We start from the raw sequence: 19,402 nt of genomic DNA on the forward strand, positions 1-19,402 counted from the left end.
TAACAGCAGCAGGACTGTGGAGTCCCTGACAGATGATGACCTCACCTTTTCTTCTCGGCTTCTTTTGCTCCTGCCACACATCTTGGGTCTCCCCTCTGCTTCCTCATAGTTTCTGCTCACTCAGAATCTGCCCAGTGGCCTCTCTCTGTCTTTCCAGCCCACAGATTAGAATGCCACTGGGCAACTCTCCCTGTCCTGGGTGTCTTTCACGCACAAATTCTTATAAAGAATCCGATTCGGTCTTTACACTGGGCTGAGGCCTTCACAGCAGACCACGATGCTTGTCAGACTATTGCTACCTTAGGGTCAGGGGCTCTTCTTGACCCAGTCAACTGTGGCTAAGACAGAAAGGTAAGGGGAGAAGTTGCATTAGTTAGGAACATGGCCATTTTTAACAAACAGTCTAGGCTGCTTCCCTCAGCAGAAACTGGATTTTTTAGAAGGGGCTACAGGCACAGCAGACATGTTTACTCGTCTCTCTGGCAAATGGCTTTTCTTCATATCTCTAATACACTTATAGTAATATGCATTCCTAGCAAGGCCTGGCCATGGATGACAGAGCACTGCATACAATTCAACAGTCACGTCATGCCTATTTGTCCTGATACTGCACCTAGCTAGGTGGTGCCAGAGAACCCAGAACCACAGGACTGTCATGGAGGAACTTCACCAGAGGAGAGACTTACGTTCTCACGGGTGTACGCCAGCGGGTAGAAACATTCACACACAGTTCTCATAGAGCAGTTCTCCAACTTTTTGGTCTTAGGGTCCCTTTACACTCTTCAAAATTGCAGATCACCAATGGCTTCTGTTTATTTGGCTTCATCTATTGATATATCATTAAAAATTAAAACAGAAGTTTTGAGAATACTTACTAATGCATTAAAAATGTAACGGATAAATCCATTAAATCTCAACAAAAGTGACATTTTACGAAAAACAACTGTTTTCTAAACCAAAACAAAAAACTCAGTGAGAAGACTGGATTCACATTTTTTCTAAATCTCCTTAATGTCAAGTCTTTGCAAATCTCTAATAGAAGACAGCTGGATTCTCTTTTCTGCTTCGGAGTTCAGTCGGCTGTGATACGTTATCTGGGCTGTCACAGATGAAGCAAGTCCAACCTCACACAGATATAGACGGAAAGCCTTTACAGGTAACAGTGGCTATTTTTCTTTGGTACTACACCAAAACTTAACAAGTGATGATTTCTTAAAGGTTAGCTCAAACCCTCTCAATGAACATTTCACACTCTGCTACATTAAAACTGATTCATCTATCCTGCATTTGAATAGAACTTTTACTCACGCAGGGTGTGTAGCATGTTGGTTACTGAGAAATACGGGTTCACTGAATCACCCAGGTTTTCCAAACGCTGACACATTTCATCACACAACATCAAAAGAGCCCACTCGTTAACATCACCACGGGTCTCACCGGAAAATCATTCAGTATACTCTCTTGAAATAATCTCTGGGCAGCTGTCAAGCTGATGGTAGCAGATACAAGTTCTTTACAATTCCAATTTTTGCTTGAAAGGTAGAATTTTATCACGGGCAACAAATACTGACAGCTGTTTCTCTTGAAGTGACAGCCTGGCTTTGTTCTTTTTCGAGAAACTGTCCGACAAAGACCCAAGTGTGAATAGTCAGAGTTTGTCTACCATTCTTTCAAGTAAAAATGGGGTTAGTTCAGCTTGCAGCTCAAATAATCGCACAAGTGTTTTTCCTGGAGACAATCATCACTTTATTATCAGAAGAGCTTTATTCTCCCAGTTGTGTCATACAGAATATGAAAAGATGTGCCTTCGAGGGTTGAGACTTAACAGAGTTAATCATTTTTACTGCTTCAAGGACACACTTATGTGAAAATGGCTTTTAAAAAAAGCCATTTTTTTTTTTTAAACTGGGAGTGTGGGATAGTGAGGAATGTGGGCATTAGTACTATTTGGTGCCACTGCCTTATTACTGATAAGGCACCAAGAGTTTTAGCCTCATTGCTTTGCATCATTCCAAATGTCAATATGATGAAAAAGTCAAATAATATTTTAATATTATAAAAATAAATTCAACTTTGTAGACACCCTGAAAGGATCTTGAGGCTCCCAGGACCTTTGAACCACACCTTGAAAAACACTGTTCAAAAAAGTGCTTAATAAATATTCCTGAATCCCTAGATGAAAGAATAGACCCTCATATTAAGCATGAGGTTCTGGAAAGGTTTAACGGATGAGATACCTTTCCAGTGGGATCATCAAGACCGCATAGGATGTTTAAAGGTACAGGAGGGTGGGAGGAGCACAAGCAAGGGTAGAGCTGGAAATACGCAGGGAAGCTTCCTAGAGCAGAAGCAGAAGCAAACAAACGCAAGTTTAGATGAGCAGCATCTTACATGTGGCAAAGCACGGCCATGCCCCCCCATCTCCGCCCATTCCCCCACAACAGCCCAGCGAGATGGGTGTTGTCAACATCCCTGTTGTGCAGGGAAATGGAGGTCTGCAGCTCCTTGAAGGCAGGGACTAGACTTGCTTTCCTCATAATGAAGACTGGAAATACTCACACGGTGACCAGCATGCCAAAGGCACGTAATAAGTATTCACTGAATTAAATGAAGCCATGAGGCTCACAGAAATTCGTTATCTGCTCAGGATCACACAGCCAGGAAGTGGTGGCTCAGGACCAGACCCAGGTCTTCCGGCACCAGATCCCACGTCGTTCCCACCATGCCCTCACATCTTCAAAGTGACAGAAAGCAGGGTCAGGCTGTGGGGGGCTTGGGTATCAGCACAAGTGGTTTATGAACCAAGCAATTTGGGGTAAGGGAGCTACCTGATCATATTTTGCTGCACAGAACGAAACAGCAGGATCTGGACAGCTTGGAGTAGAGAGGGGCAGGAGGAGAGACCAATCTGGACCCTGTTTTCGTGATCTAAGTGAAAAGACAGTTGAGGGTGGGGGGGTGTCAGACCTCACAGACGTCCCCTAATTCTGACACTTGACTGTTACCCTTCCCGTATGACCCTTACTTTCTTTATCTGTAGAACCGGATAATAATATATAATTTCATAGAATTATTGTGAATATTAAATGAAAAAACGCACACAAAGCAACCAGCACAGTTCTTGGCTCAATAAATATTCGCTACGAGAAAGGTAGGCAGGCTGAGAGGGAAAGAGGAAGGAAGGAAAAGGTGGAGGGAGGAAAAAGGGAGAGAAGGAAATGTTTGTTGAATGCCTAAGTGAACCTGGGCAGTGCCAGGGGGAGAGCTAATCTATAAGCCCTGCTGTGGTTTCCTAACTAGAGAATATAAAGGAAGCATCAGCTCATTCTAAGGTTTCAAGCCTGGGTGACCAGAAGCATGAGCAGACACGCGGGTGGCCAGAGGGCATCCAAATGGAGGTGCCGAGGAAGCTGGTGCTATGACGCCAAAGGGCCAGCCTTCCAACAAAGATCAGGAGGTCCTCTGGGGAGACAGAATGGACAGTCAGGGAAGGGCACAAAGGATCAAGTAATGTCTCTGGGACATTTAAGGGAGGGCAAATGGGAAAAAAAAAAAAAAAGGAGAAAACGGGATCAGAATCACACACAAGAAGGAAGTACGTGCTGAAAACCATTTTTCAATGGCTCCAAACCCTTGTCTGCAAGGCACATTTAGGTTCTAGCTCCATCTCCAGCCAGCCACTCCTGTTGCTCTGACAAACCTAACATTAGATGCTTTCATGACACCAGACTTCTGCCTACTCTGCTCTCGACGCCTGAGAGGCATTCACTGCTTCCCCAGAAGCAAACTTCTCAAAGAGTGGCACTTGTGGCACTTACTATTTTTCAGGTCACCTGTTAAGATTATGGAAAAACAAAACTACCATGGGGGAGAACAGGGCTCAAAGTGGTACACTGGAAACTCTGGTTCCATCACAGTCCCCCTGGGCCAGTCCAGCCTGCTACCTTCTTCTGCCCCACCACACATTCGCCTCTCCCCTCCCCTTTCCCAGACTCCCACTAGACCCTGCTCCTTCCGCCCACCACTCTTTGGTCTGGGTCCTGCTGTAGTAGAGTGAGGGGTGTCTCTCTCCCCCAAGACACGGTCCTGTCCTGGATGTCTCGGATGTGCTCAGTCCTGGCTGCGTGGCTGAGTGGGCCAGAAAAGCGGATACAGAAGGCGCCATGAGAAGAGCAGCAGCAGAGGACGGGATACTGTCGGCCAGAGATATGAGGAAGGACCAAAAATGACAGACACGTCCAGCAGAAATCAGTGGACTTCCCAAATGTTAGACTATTAGGGATCTAAAGCAGGCATTCTCATCTGGAGAGGTACTGCCCACTCCCTACTCTAGGGGGTGGAAATTGGTTCTTGGGGGAGAGAAATAAAAAAAATTCTTAGATATTACAATAGTTTATGGCCCTCCAAAGCTCGACCCTACCCAATAAAATCTTATTCCTCATCTCACTTTATATTGATCTCACTAGGGAAAAATTTAAGTTAAATTTAAGCTAATTAATGACACTTAATTTTTCTCCTTATGGGGTCATAACGACTAAAGGTTGAGAACCACTATCTAGAAGGTGATTCAGTAAAAGAGGTGAGAGAATGCCACCCTTAAGGATTGAATGCAGGAGATGGTGGAGGGAATAGCAGTGAGAATGGCTTTTTTCTCCTTCCCTTCATAGGTCAGCTTCTTGAACCATAACTACACTGAGCACTTACTACATGTCAGGCCCCATGTGAAGTGTTGACCATATATGGTTTTACTTTTTATCCTCACAACAATCTTATGAGGTTATGCTCCCTTTTCACAGATGCTTAGAGAATGTAGGGGGCTTACCCAAGAACCCACAAGGGGTCAGTGGTAATAGATGCAAGTTCTTAGCCCAAGTCAGACGCATTGCAGGAGTGTAATTATCCTAACTATGAGCAGAGCTGGCAGGCCTGAACACATCTGTTGGAAGAGAAAAAAAAGTTTCTGCTACATGGTAAGCTTACCCAAAATTGTTAATTGAATGAAACAGGAGAGAAGCAAAAATGCAAGTGGGAGAGGAGACAACTGATGGAGAAGGAATCCAGGCAGCAGGACACGACAGATTCCAGGAGGAAGGGCTGGCCTTGGCAAGCGACAGAGCAGGGACAGAGTGGAAGGAAACTGAGAAAGCTGGTTCAGGGCTGTGGGCCCGTGACGGGGACAGGGCCTAGGGGAGAAATCCTGTCCCCGCTGAAGGCAGACTGAATGCTTGGTGGAATCAATCAACACAATGGCATTACTTTCTCCAGCAACCTTCTTGCCTGCATCTTCTCCTTTGTAACGAGGATAGTAATCCATGTTTTCAGCTTCAAGTGAGACTGAATTTATCACACCTAACACTGAACCTGACACACAATAGGGAGTGAATATCATTATTTGTGTTCTCTAGAATCGGTGGTTCTGTTTTCAAAGTGTTCCCAGCCCACCAGCATCAGCATCACCTGGCAACTAGTTAGATACACAATTTTTCAAGTCTCAACACTGACTCCCCCGGGGGTGGGCCCAGCAATTTCTGTTTTAACAAAGCCTCCAGGTAGCTCTGGTGCTCACTGAAATTTGAGAACCACTGCTCTAGGGTAGTGGTTTTCAACTTTTTTTTTTTTTCTTTATAAGCAGAGGAATCCTTTGGAACAAAGGTAAAACCTGTAACTGATGGTGCTGGGCTGGCGACGCCCCACGTCCCCTCCGGGTCCTGCCTCATCCCTGTGGCCATCCCGAGGGACCGCAGAGGCAGGAAACTGTGGTTTTTGGGACAGTTACAGAAGTGCCAACTTCTGGTGGCACCACTGAAAAATCTAAAAGATGCAACACTACACCGTTCAACCACAGTTATAAGGCAAATGCTGCCGCAGTAAAATAATGCTTCCAGGGGTTCTGAGCGGTGTCTTCAGCTAAGTTACCTCACACCAGGTCACCCTCCAGAGTGACCCTCAGGACCATACCGATGACCACCCCCCCCCGGCTATTTTATACACTTGGGAGCAAGCTCCTCCCGACTGCCCAGTAGGCACCCTTCGTTGGCTTCACGGCACAGTCTGCCACCCAGAGCAGGCGGCACCCACCCACATGAGGTCAGAAGACCTACTTATTTTGTCACAGTAGAAATAGACTTTATGCCTTCATCGAAATTTAGTGACACACTTCTGAAAACAGTCAAGGCCCACCAGAGAGCTGGAGGCATGGTAGTGGAGAATCACTGCAAGGGAACAAAGTTTGAGAACCACTGACGTAGACGTGATAACTAGGGAGACAATTCTTGAGGGGGTTTATTCACTGCAGAATGCATGGGACCTCATTTTCCACATGGGACTTCTATAGGCTGATGTGAAAAAAGGAGCAAAAGGAAGAAAAGCCACAGTTCTCAAGAGAGGGGATCTGCTTTGGTTTCTCAGAGCAAATAGCAGACTTTGGAGGGATGGATGAGGGAGGGCCTAGTTAAGCAAGATTATGAAAAACTAGCACCAGTGATCAAATCTGTCATCGGTACCGAGTCTTCCAGCTCATGTTTCATACGGGCTGTGAGTTATTACTGTCTCTACTCTGACAATAAGGTTCACCTTGACTCAGAAGTTCACCAACTGTAGCATCTTAGAGAAAAGAAAACCCACCTATGACTCATATCAAAACTAAAAGTACTTCCAGACACCAAAGACTATTAAGCGGGAGGAAGAGGAGGCAGCAAAGGGATTTCCTCTCACTGATTTTCTAATTTGAGCCTCACTCAATATCATGGGGGGTCAGGGGGATGGGGGAAGGTACAGAACAGGTGCCAACTATTTCAGGTAACAGATGAAGAAACTGAGGCACAGGTGGGCTAAATGCCCTGCTAAAGTTCGCATGGCTGCTCAGTGGCAAGAACCAGGTCTGCAGTCCTACCGAGGACACAGAGAGAGAGATCGAAGTACAACCCTCTCATTTTACAGGCGAGCCACCTTTCATCCACAAAGTGGGGTGCTCAGCCCAGAGTGATTCTCCTGGTTTGGCACAAGGACAGATGTACCTGAACCATTAGAAAAGAGGGCATCTCACCTGGTGAGAATGAGGCAGAAGGGGAAGAGAGGCCTTTTTCTCCTCCTAAATGTCTCCAAAGCTGGCCCGGCCACAATGACAGCTAGGAGCCACATGTGGCTACATCAATTTTAATTTTAATTAAAATCAAATAAAGCAAAAAATCCAACTGCTCAGTTACACTAGTTACATTCCAAGTACTCGAGAGACACATGCAGCTGGACTGAACGTGTCCATCGCTGTGGAAAGTTCTACTGCACAGAGTTGCTCTAAAGGACACCCTTTATGACAAGGGTGTAGCTGGACCTGGAATCAGGAGTCCCAGGGATGCCACTATTAGTCCTAGGAACTCAGGCAAATCTCTGGGCTTCAGTTTCCTGATCTGTAAAAGGCAGAAGTTGGACTCCAAGATTGCAGTGGCCCCTTTCAGCTCTAACGTCCCCTGATTCTGCACCTCGAACTCCAGAGGGCACGCTTCTGACTACCCACGCTTCTTTCCTAGGACTTCCACACTGGCCCTGTATCAAATTAGATCAGGAGAATAAGGCACTTCGACTTTATTATTTCCTGCAGGAACACAATCACTGAGTAAGAATGAAACGGCATCCTTCTAATCATTTCAAGAGTTAAAATAAGAAAGGGCCACAAGAACAATCTCTCCAAATATTCCCTAGGAATAACTGCTGAAGATACTAAGGACTCCCCCCCCACCCACCGCCGCCACCCCCCAGGGTTCCTCACCTAAGGATCTACACGACAAATGTGCTGGACTTTAGGGGAGAAAAAAATAGATTCCTACAGAAAACTGATACAGTTCTTTTCACCACAGAATGAAAACTACACTGTTCACTGTGATTTTGGGGGGGTGGGCTGGCTCCTCAGAGATCAGATGCTTGGGCATCAGTCGGCGCCCGGGCACAAGGCCCCTCCCCCAGCACCCCGGGGCGAGGCGGTCTCCTCACGAAGCTCCTGATCCCTTCCTGGGTCCAGCTCTACCTGAGCATCTACTTTCTGCAGACGACACACCTAACACATTTTGAAAGTACAGCTAGAACACTAACCTGTTTAAAAAAACACCAAACAGTTCAATGATCTTTCCACTATTCCAGATCGTAGAAATAGAAATTTGGAGTACCGTGAGGATTAAAAAAAACAAAAACAAAAAACAAAAAACGCGCACCTCAAATCCTGGAGCTGGACAGAATTACTTATGCTGCCAGAATCCGCAGAAGGCTGGCTCTGGCTCGGGGAGCTCCTCACCAGCGGCTCCATCAGCCCATCCAATTATGTTAATTAAACTCCAATTAATTACAATAACAATGGCAAACATTTACTGGGCTTCTAGTTAACTCAGTGCCCAGGCCCAGCTCTCAGCTCTTCACATGTATCAACTGCCTTATGCCGCATGGTAGCTCCAGCAAGAAGTAGCTCCATTTTCCAGGAAAGTAAACCGAGGCAGTGAAAGATTAAATAACTTGTTCAAGGTCACACAGTAGCAAGTGGCAGAGCCCAGACTGAGATCCACCGGTCAGGCTCCTGCCCTCTGCCACTACAGGACCCCTCTTTTCAATACGCACAATGAACACTGTCTCACCTTATAAGGTCTAAATTTCAAAACACCTGCAGGAAATATTGCAAAAACACGCAAGCCAAGTTAAAAAAAAAAAATTGTACTTGCTTAGCAAACACAGGTTCCAGATTTGTCCTCTGGCACGCTTTGCAGACTGCCAGCCCTGAGCCCTTCCTGAAATCCCAGAGAATGCCAACCCTTTAATTTTGTCACTTTTCCAACATTTACTCTAAACTCCCTCGGCATTGTTTTTTCTGGTAAAATTACCAAAACACTACGTTCAGTGCGATCATCAACCAAAGGCGTATTAACAATCAGCAAAACTGTTCCTACCTATGAAGCCCCACCTGTAACAGGGCAAGTCACAAATGATAAAAAGACAACTGAGTTGGGAACTGATAATTCCTGTCTTTGCAGCTGTTATGAGCCAGTTTAAAAACAAATTTGCATGAGTAATTGCTAGGCTTTTTCTAAACACAGTACCTGCCAGGAAGTAGTTCCACTCTCTCCCCTCTGGACTTTCTGTCCTTCATGGAGATGCTGGCTCTGCAAGCCCCTGGTCTTACAATGCTTTTATGATTTCTATGCTTATCAGGACAATCTTCTGTGAACAATAAAGGTCTCTTAAAGGTATCAGAAAATGAACACTTATTGAGTTATGTGCATTTTTTTTTTTTTTAATAGTAGAGGACAGCATGGTATGGTCGAGCAGGCACAAGTGTGAATTCGGGCTGTGCAGCCTTGGGCAAGTTACTGAACCTTTCTGAGTCATAGTTTTCTCTTCCATAAAATGAACTAATTATATTTTATAGCTTGTAATGGCTGGCCAAAAGCTGGCACAGAAAAGTTCCTCTCCTTTCCTTTCCATCATCAAAGTTATAAAAAGTGAAATTAGTCTTAAAACCGAGATGTACTCTTGAGATTTCATTTTTCATTTTTGTTCAGTTTAAGACCATAAAAGTTCTTGAGGGACCACCAGTTTCAGTTATTTCTGGAAAGTGTTAACCATACAGAAGGCTTCTAGCCTCCAGAGCAAATGGGGAAAATCTATGGATTTCTAGGTGGAATGGACATTCAATCCCAACCATCTAAGCACAACAAAACTGTGTTTGTATCTAGCAAAACAAACCCACAAATCATTTCTATGAATGTAAATGTTATAGGTAACCTTCCTTCACCATTTCTCCTTTCCCTGATAAAAATGTGCTACTTGGACATAAAACAAAACTTATGCTGACCACTAAAACCATTTCTAGTCAAAATTCAAGAGCCTATGTATGCCCCTCAAAAACAACTACTTGCTCTTAGGCTCCATACGGTGAGCCTGGGCGTGAGTGACACTGATGTCACAGAATGCCAGGTTTCAGCCTTCCCAAGAAAACTGCCATGAGGTGGTGTGTGTGACCTGCCAGAGAGATAGAACGGCCTTGGTCAGGTCCCCTTTGGCACCAGTGCTCCTTGTTCCCGGAGTTACTGTGCTGTTACCCTGTGGGTGACCGTCAAAATGGGAACAGTGACATTTACCCTCCAAGGACAGTCCTTGTTATTTTTACCTAACGGAATACACCAATAATTTCTTCATATGTAGGAAGAGATTTTTGTTTTTTAAGGGATGGCTTAGATGGCTCAAGCGTGGAGAGCTCATTGTGTTTCGAGGAAGGGGACACACAGAGAGGATGTGTGCGCAAGGGCTGCTCCCAAACCCCATAATGAGACGAGGACGATGAGCCAGAGTCTCTCAAGACTCACAGGTGGCCGCATCACGACTTCCCCACAGTGTCAATTATCTGCCCTGCAGACTGAGCGTTAACTCGGGCAGTGAGAAGGCCATCCTCCTGGTGCTCCCCACCCTTGACTGTGGCCTGGACCCACCTGGGAGCTTTCCACCGCCCTCCGGGGCCCAGGCCAGAGGGGCTGACCTCCGGGGCTGGGTGCAGCCAGGGGTTCATGATTGTCAAAATCACTCCACAGCTGATTCTAACATGCAGACAAGTTCACAAGTCACCACCCTGGTCTCTTCTCTCTCAAGGCTGCCTAAGCCACCAGATCCTGTTCTCTCTGAGAACTTTTTTTTCTTTTTTTCTAACAAAAGAGAGAGAGAGAGAAAGATAACGCTATTTAAAGATAAGCTAAAATCCTAAATTTTAAACTTTTCTTAAGATAAAAGTTCAAGGTCAGAACTTGGTATGACTTCATCCCCTTGCCCTGCTTCCATAAAAAGATTACAACGCAGTCTAAGAGATTAGAGCACAGAATATATTCCCAAGCAGAGCAGAGTGTGAAGGGAACCCCCTTCAAAGAGAGTGGGGAAAAAAGTACATTAAGGTGTTTGCGGAGAGGGGAAAAAATCAAAATTATCAGCTTCATTGCCCTTTGAATATCCTTCCTATACCTTTCCTAAGTCTCCAACTGCCTGACTCCGCTGGGCTCCTCCTCCTTGGCTTAGCTCTATGGCCTTCCTCACAAATTACTCACTCCTAGGCACGCTCCCCGCTCCTGCTTCCATCCTCCTGCAGTTTTCTGCCTCCAGCTCAGATGACCTCTGTCCCCCACCCTCCACCCCAGATTTCCAGTTGTGCCCTCACCGTGGAGAGTGTGACCCATAAATACCAGTGGGGCAGCAACCCTCCAGGCAGGTGGGGAGGGAGGGTGTCTTGAGGTTCTCTGGGCCCGGATCCTGCCCACTCAGCCAAACTGGTATAGGCGGGGCCAGGTGAGAAGCAGTTCTTACCCTGGCCAGCACCCAGACAGACCCCCAGCTCGCAGGGTAGATTTGACAAGGCTGCACAAAGCAGGGAAACAAGAGGTGTGGGGTTCTCATCTCACCTCCGCCCTTAGCTAGCTCCATGACCTAGGGCAAGTAATAGCAACATTATAGAGAGAGCCTCAGTTTCCCCACCTATAAAGAGGGAATTAATGTTTGACCAGTGTATTAGTCCATTTGGGCTGTTGTAACAAAAATACCACCGACTGTGTGGCTTAAGCAACAAACATTTACTTCGCAGTGTTACGGAGGCTGGAAGTCCAAGGTCAAGGTTGCCAGTGCATTCAGTGAGGTTCAAAAATGGCCATTTCTCATTGTGTCCTCAATGGTGGCGGGCAAGACACTTCATCTTACTCATGAGAGCTCTGCCCCCATGACCTAATCAATTCCCAAAGGCCTCACCTCTTAACACCATTATTTTGGGGGTTAGAATTTCAACACCTGGATTTTGGAGGAGACACATCAGTCCATAACAATCAGACTCCTCACAAAGCCTTTTGAAAAGACATGCTCAAAATTAGATTCTAATACAATGTAAATTCTCTAAACATTGAGTCTTCTGTACACCGGACACTGACTGCCTGTCTCTGGCAGGTAAAGCTGCATAATTCAACATTGTAATTATTTAACAGTATATCTCTGGGAATCCAGACAAGAAAAAATTTAAATATGTCCCGAGAGGCAGACAGAGAAGAGAGCAAAAAGGTGACGGCAAGAGTAATAGCATCTACCATTTATGAAGCTGTCTATGGCAGCTCTCCTAAGCACACCACGTATACAAGAACTTCAGGGGAGCCTCAAAACATCCTTGTGAGGTAGACAGGGACTGCTGCCCTCACTTTATAGATGAGGAATCTGAAATTCAGAGCATGTTATGGTCTGAATGTGTGTGTCCCCTCAAAACTCACATTGAGATCCTAAACCCAATGCAATGGTCATCGGAGGTGGGGCCTTTGGGAGGTGACTGGGTCACAAGGGTGGAGGCTTCAGGAATGGGATTCATGCTCTCCTAACAGAGAACTCCCCGCCTCCCGTCTTGTGAGGAGTCAGTGAGAAGACAGCCGTCTATGAACCAGGAAGCAGGCGCTCATCAGACACTGAACACTAAGGCCAGGGTCTTAATCTTGGCCTTCCCAGCCTTCAGAACTGAGAGGAATACGTTTGTCATTGATAAGCCACCTTGTCCATAGTATTGTGACAGCAAACTGAACAGACTAAGAGAGGTAGTCACTCAAAGTCACATGATTGGTGAGTGGCACAGCTAGGCTTTGGCCCTGGACTTGACCTCAAGATCTGTGTCTTCACCTTTCGATGACAATGCAGCTACTTTAACTGTGACACCATTCTGACTTCCCCACGCCCCCTTACACTGCTCTGTCCTTCCACACTTAACTGGCATTGCTATGGAACACTCCTATCCGAGGGCTGTTAGCTATTTCTTCTGTGTCTACTGCCCCCAGTAGCTTATGGTCCTTGAGGGCAGGATGAAAGTACAGCAAATGCCTCATAAACTGCTGGTATGTAATAAACGTTTTCTTAATGGGTAAAACAATGAAATTATGCTAGATTTCAAAAGACAGGCAGGAATTTACTGAGTAGTTTGAGGGAAACTTTTTCAAAAGCAGAAGCAGTACCTTCTTCATACTTATGTCCCCGGAGAATGACACTTGAGAAATGTGTGATACACTCCTGGCCGAGGAACAATGGGAAGCCACTCAGAGAGATTTAACGCTCCACAGTGAGTACAGGTAACTTGGCCGTGTGAGTGGATCAACTGCACAGGGCCTGTGGGAACACAGACATGCTTCTCAAACCATCTGTGGAGAGAGATCAGCTTTTTGGTTTTATTTCCAATCCATCATGGACCCATACCTGGATAAAATGCACTAAAAACGAACTGCTAGAAAAATGAAATATAAAATGCAGGTCCAATTTTGTATTAGATTCAAGAGACGTAAAATGCCTGTCAAAATGCTATGCAGATGTCTAAATATGTGCTCTTCATGGGGGCACTTCTCCAGCTGCAGCTCCTCAGCGAAGAGCTCTGTCTGCAGACCCCGAGCTGCAGGGCCCTGGGACGGGAGCGGGGAGCAGCAGGGAAGGTGAGCTCCAGTCCTGCCATCAAACACTGGTGGCTAACAATGTTCACTGAGGGCTCTCTGCTCCACACATATTAACTCACTTCACCCACAACCTATCTGTGTGGTAGGTGCTAGTATCAGTCCCATTTTAGAGATGGGGAGAGACACACCGCAAATAAACAAAGTTGTCTAAGATTCCAGAGCCTGCAAGAAGCACAGCCGGGCCTTGAACCTGGACACCATGAACCCACAACCACTAGCCTGGGATGCCTCAGGGGGACTGCGAGATAGGAAGTGCCATATTTAGACTGAAGTTTTAGGAAAATCACCCTGGGGGTGGCAGGAAGGGTTGAGGGCAGTTCGGAAGCCATGGCAACCACCCAGGTGAGAGGCAGTGCCCTAAGGAGCAGGCTGTGGGCTGGTCAGGAGGCGGATGTGGCAGGCACGGGTGGGGGCCAGGAGTGTCCCAGCTGCAGGCAGGTGAGGAGGAGAGAGGGGTTCCAGGTGTCCTGGTTCAGAGCCTGGCATCCTGGGTGGAGAAGTTTTGACCCAAGTTAGAGAAGGCAGGAAGAAGAGCAGGTTTTGAGGGGGAGACAAGAATACTGGTTTTCGACGTCTATGTGAATTTCAAGAGCCCAAGACAGACAACCGGCAGATACACCTTGGGAAAATTCTAGAGATAATGATCTCAGAGTAGTTTACTGAATTCAGGTAGCTACTACTTATGCTCCAGTTCTGCTCAATCACTCTCCTCCCTTTCTCTTTTCCCCTTTGTCCTGGTTACACTTAAAATAGTTTAAAAAGCAGAAATGCCCCAATGCTAAACTCTCCTCCCTTTGAACACCATGCACAGTATGTAAAAGGGATCTGGTCCCCAATTACAGTTGATAAGGAGAGAGGGGGGAGCCACGCCACCAATTCTCAACACCAGCTGGGTGTCCCACAACTCAACTCAGCTCTGACACTGGGTAGCTAGAGATGGCATCCGATTCCACAGATTAAGGGTTCAGTCCTACAAGACCACCCTACTCGGCCCGGCCCCTTCACACCCAAGTCTCAAGTCCACAGATCACCCGTACTTCTGAAACCCAGGCTACAGAGCCAAGGTTTCCACGACACCTTCCTTGTGTCTGACTCCTTTGTGAGGGTGCTCAAAGAACTCAACTCATTGTACTTACTAGATTCGGGTTTATTGTAACAGGCTACGACTCAGGAATAGCCCTATGTAAGAGATGCATCGGGCAGGGTGTGGGGAAGGGCGCTGAGCTTCCCAGATGAGCGCCGCTCCCTGCATCTCCAGGTGTCCGCCTACCAGAAACTATCCTAACCTCCTCCTCTGCGGCTTTTATGGAGGTGTCATTACACAGACACAATTGATTAAATTACTAACCAGTGGTCACTGATTCAAACTCCAGCCCTTCTCCCCTCCTGGGAGGTCAGAGGGGCGGGACTGAAAGTTCCAATTTTCTACACGTGAGGTTAGTTCCCCTGGTAACCAGCTCCCATCCTTAGGTGGGGCTCAAAAGTCACCTCATTAACATAACAATATTAACATAACATAACAAGGTTTAGCACTCTCACCACTTAAAAAAATTCCAAGAGTTTCAGGAACTTGGTGCCTGGAAAGGCATGAACCATATATATTCTTCTCATTATAAATCACAGTATTGCTCATAGCTGTACCCCCGGGATAGGTAACTGACAGATACCTATCGAATGGAAAAGGATCACTTGTGTACGTATTAAAAACTGAAAAAGGATGAACAGACAGGACCTCAATGATCTAAACCATTAATAGCAAAGAAACATAAGTACAAGACAGACATGCCACAGGGCAATGTCTCTTTCTCCATCTCATAAACCTGGTGGTCACCTCTCACTGTTGCACTTTCCACACGGTACCACCAGGGACTATGGGACAGGTAACATGGCGCCATGGAGAGCACTGACTTCAGAGTCAGACAGACCTGGCTTCAACGCAAGATGCCACCACCACTTCCTACTAGCTCTTACGCGGTATTCAACCTCTCCGAACTTGCTTCCTCAACCTGTAAATAAAGCCAGTATCACGCACCTCAGAAGGCTACTGCGAGGTGAGAATAATCGTATGCAAAGCTCCTAGCACATCACTGTCGTCAAATTAATTGCTGGAACTCTGTTTTCTCCCAATCAGACCCAAATGCACTTAACTGTGAATAACTTCAACTGAAATTAAAGATGATAGGTTTAATGCACGCAGTATGATCCTAATATTAATTATAACAACACTCCTGAATACCTGAGCACTTGCTGTTAACACACTGAATGTTTCTTTCTATTCATCAGCAGCTCCTTTATTCCTAAGCTAAAGACAGTATTTCATCAATTCTAAGAAGCATATTCTGTTTACATCCCTGATACTGGGATGACTCTCTGAGTAGGCAGAATGGTCCCCCAAAGATGCCTATGTCCCAATCCCTGGAATCTGTGACTATATTACATGGCAAGAGACTTCGCAACTATAATTAAGGTTACAGACCTTAATATGGGGTGGGGTGCACATGCATAGTCTGGATTATCCCAGTGGGCCCCAATGAATCAAATGATCCCTTCAAAACAGAACTTTCTCTGGCTGGAGGCAAAGAGGAAGCAGAAGGAGACCTTAAAGAGATTCCAGGCATGAGGACTTGTCATGCTATTGCTGGCTCTGAGAAGTGAGGTCCACATACAAGGACTACAGAGAGGTCTCTAAGAGCTGACAGTGGCCCCCAGCTGACGACCAGCAAGGAGACAGAGACCTCAGTCCGACAACTGGAAGGAACTGGATTCTACCAACCATCTCAATGACCCTACAGATGGATTCTTCCCAGAGCCTCCCAATAAGATCTAGCACTTGTAAAACCCACGGCAACCAGCCAGACCCATGCCAACTTTTGACCCACAGAACCGTGAGATAACACATGTGTGCTATTTTAAGCTCTATTATGGCAGCCACAGGAAACTAATAAAGTCTCAAGGGTGATGAGGGTGGCCGTGGGTTATAGTTGAATCAACAGCAGTATTTTCTTATTGGCATACAGAATAATGGCAAGTCCCAAAACTGAGGGCAACTTGAATTTGTCAAAATATGGTGTGTTATCATCTCTATGCTGCAAATAGGCAGAGACTCTAAGAAGTCAGGTGACTTGCCCAGGTGATTCAGACTGCAAGCCTGAGCTCTAAACCATCACGCATACTATAAGAGAGTGCATAAGAGTGAAGGAATCCTGCTCAAAGACCAGGCCAGGAATGGCTAGCATGACACCCCCCTGCCTGCGGCAGGCCCACGTCTGACATGGATCCCTATCGCGCACAGCTCACTGCAAAGACCCAGTCAGGTCCAGAAGGTACCTGCCCTCAGCAGCATTCGTTCACCCACTGTGGATGGAGCACGTCAAGGTGCTAGGTAACCTTCTAGGTACTGGGGACAGAGCAGTGGACCAAAAGCCTGTCCTCATGGAGGTGACACGGTAGCGGGGGAGGCCAGCACTACGTCAACAGAGGGAAGTACTAGAAGGAAAACTAAAAAGCATCCAGAGAACCGAAAAGTCCCCTTCACAAATTATGATCATCGGCACCCTCAGGCAGCGGAAAGGGAACACTGGGCCCTGGAGCAGCAGGTCCTCCTTTCCGGAGCTTTCATGGGCCTCTACCACACGTGCAAGCTCTGCGAAAGAGAGTCTGTTGCTGATATGGGGTTAGTTTAGCTTTTCTTTTTTCTTTCTTTCTTTCTTTTTCTTTTTTTTTTTTTTGGACAGAGACGTAGGCTAACTCTATACAGGACTGCCTCATATGATTCTAAACCAAAAAACCCACAGTCATCCTTTTTGCTAAACCACAATTTCTCTCTCTTTGGATGGATTTCATTTTTTAAAAGATGAAAATTAACTTTATGTGAACCTATCATCCCTGGAGCTGACAGAAAGAACCCGTCAAGAAGAAAGACGATGCTGTGCAACTCCAGCCCTTCACCCCTCTCCGAATCCTGAACTCCGGCTGGTCTCCCTGGTCTCCTCACATTGCACTTTTACTTTCCTCTCTTTCACTCTGGACGGAGAGTGGAACAGCTCTCTGATGCTGAAGTCAAAGGGAGAACAGGAGCCCAATTCAGTGGGTAAACAACCAAAAAAAAGCGGCACGTAGAGCCTTTCAGGAGATACACATCAACAGAAAACTCCAGATTTCCTAAAAGATCTCGCAGGAAATGCCACTGGAATTTATATATTCTCAATCTCTTCTCCTGTTTTTGTTTGAGAGGGAGAAATTCTAGACTAGAAGATCATCCTTATAATGGTTTTGGAGAAGCCCCAGTTTAATAATACCATTAGCCGAAAACTATTTATAAATCAGACATTAGCAACTGGCATAAAACCCTACTTTCCACTTCTCTCAATTTTGCACTGACAATTTGGCAGCCCCCTCTACCCTTAGGCCCAAAAGAGCCATCACATTCTTAAGTCTGTATTTAAGAGATCCTGACAGCAATGTAGGCAAGAGGCTGGTTTCCGGAGGAAAGGTCAATAAATGCCCACAGGAGGATGGACAGGCTCAGACAGCGTACAGGGAAAATGTACGAGGCCCCAAACCTCCACTTCTCTCATCATTCGAAGAATCTAAAAAACTCCAAGTTACCATTTCTCACCAACCAGATTAGCAAAAATAGAAAGAGCTGACACACTTCTTGCTGGTGGGGCTGTGGGGGAAAGGCCATCCAGTGTGTTTGCCGGTAAGAAGGCAAAATGAGTCAACCCCTCTGGAGGGGGATTACAGGGCCCTTTGATTCAGCAGGCTCACTTCTGGGAATCGGGCCTTTAGGTACACCTGCACAAAGGCAAAATGACCTATTACACCTTTATCTGCGGCAGCACTGTTTGTCATAGCAAAAGACTGGAAACAATCCAAAAGTCTGGCAATAGGGGATTGGTTGAATAAACTATGCGACATCCACACAGTGACAAAAAAATGTGCTGTTAGAGAGAGACAGAGATCTCTGTGTGCTGAGAGAGATCTCCACGACATACTACCAATACGCACACACACACATATATATTTGCTGCATTTACCAGTTGGAACCTACAGAGTGTGGGAAAGACTTCGATGAGGAAGGGGTGGAGCAAGGTCTCTCAGTGCTTACTTTTATATATGGTTATGAGAGTTTGGGGGACCAGATAATATAAATACATGATCTATTTAAAATAATGAAGAGGGGTGAGATCTCATGGTCTCAAGCTCCACACTTGCGTGTGAAGCTCACTAAAAAACAAAACAAACAACTGAAAAGGTTGTACAAGCCATTATTCACATGAGTGTGAAGAAGACGACCAGACCAGCCTGGAAGACGCCTAGTGAAGGAGAAATTTGGCTCTGAAGGGGTCTGGGAAATCTGCACAGAGGCCGGTGAGTTCCCACAGGAACATCAGTAAATGAGAGAAACCTCAGTCCAGAGTTTGGGTGTGCACAGCGAGCCTGGAGAGGTCGATCTCTGCCCTGTCTCACATCACCTGCTGGGTGGGGGTGGGGGGCGTCCCTGCGGCCCCTGATATTTATTGCAGCCAGAAGAAAGTCAGAGAACTGTGGGCAAATGGGAGGTAAGGACAGAAAGGCCAAGATTACCTCCCAGGCAACATGCCAGGGGCATTTATTTGTTTTCTCAATTTGGACAGTAATGGCGGAAGCATGCTGCTCATCACACATTTATGTTAAGGAAAAAAAAAAAAAAGAGGGCAACGCATGTACCAGGATATTCCGCTTAATTCAACAGAAAGAAATTCCTGAAAATTTGAACCTCCTGGAATTTTGCAAAATCAAACCATAACTGTAAGTACAATAGGTGAGTCTGCTATCTAAAGAAACTCAGTAGGGAATCCTGCTATTTCTGCTTTGGGAATCCGAGTTTGCCTGAAGAAGGCTGCAGTAACCAAGATAAAATGCCAAAGGCATTTACA

The 19,402-nt window shown here is 46.0% G+C and overlaps 1 protein-coding gene across 13 annotated transcripts in view; it reads right to left on the minus strand.

Annotated features, from left to right (window-relative positions):
- The window catches only part of GNG12 (G protein subunit gamma 12), a 125,106-nt gene that overhangs the window by 97,323 nt on the left and 8,381 nt on the right, over positions 1-19,402 (minus strand). The window contains exon 1 of one of the 13 annotated variants that reach the window (XM_034653664.1): positions 687-819. The exons of the other annotated variants lie outside the window; for them this stretch is intronic. The gene's annotated coding sequence lies outside the window, so the exon portion shown is untranslated. Of the gene's footprint in view, positions 1-686; positions 820-19,402 lie in introns of those variants that run through there. 13 annotated transcript variants of the gene reach the window in all.

This window comes from Ailuropoda melanoleuca, chromosome 2 (genome assembly GCF_002007445.2).
Source record: "Ailuropoda melanoleuca isolate Jingjing chromosome 2, ASM200744v2, whole genome shotgun sequence".
In the NCBI taxonomy this organism is placed as follows: domain Eukaryota; kingdom Metazoa; phylum Chordata; class Mammalia; order Carnivora; family Ursidae; genus Ailuropoda; species Ailuropoda melanoleuca.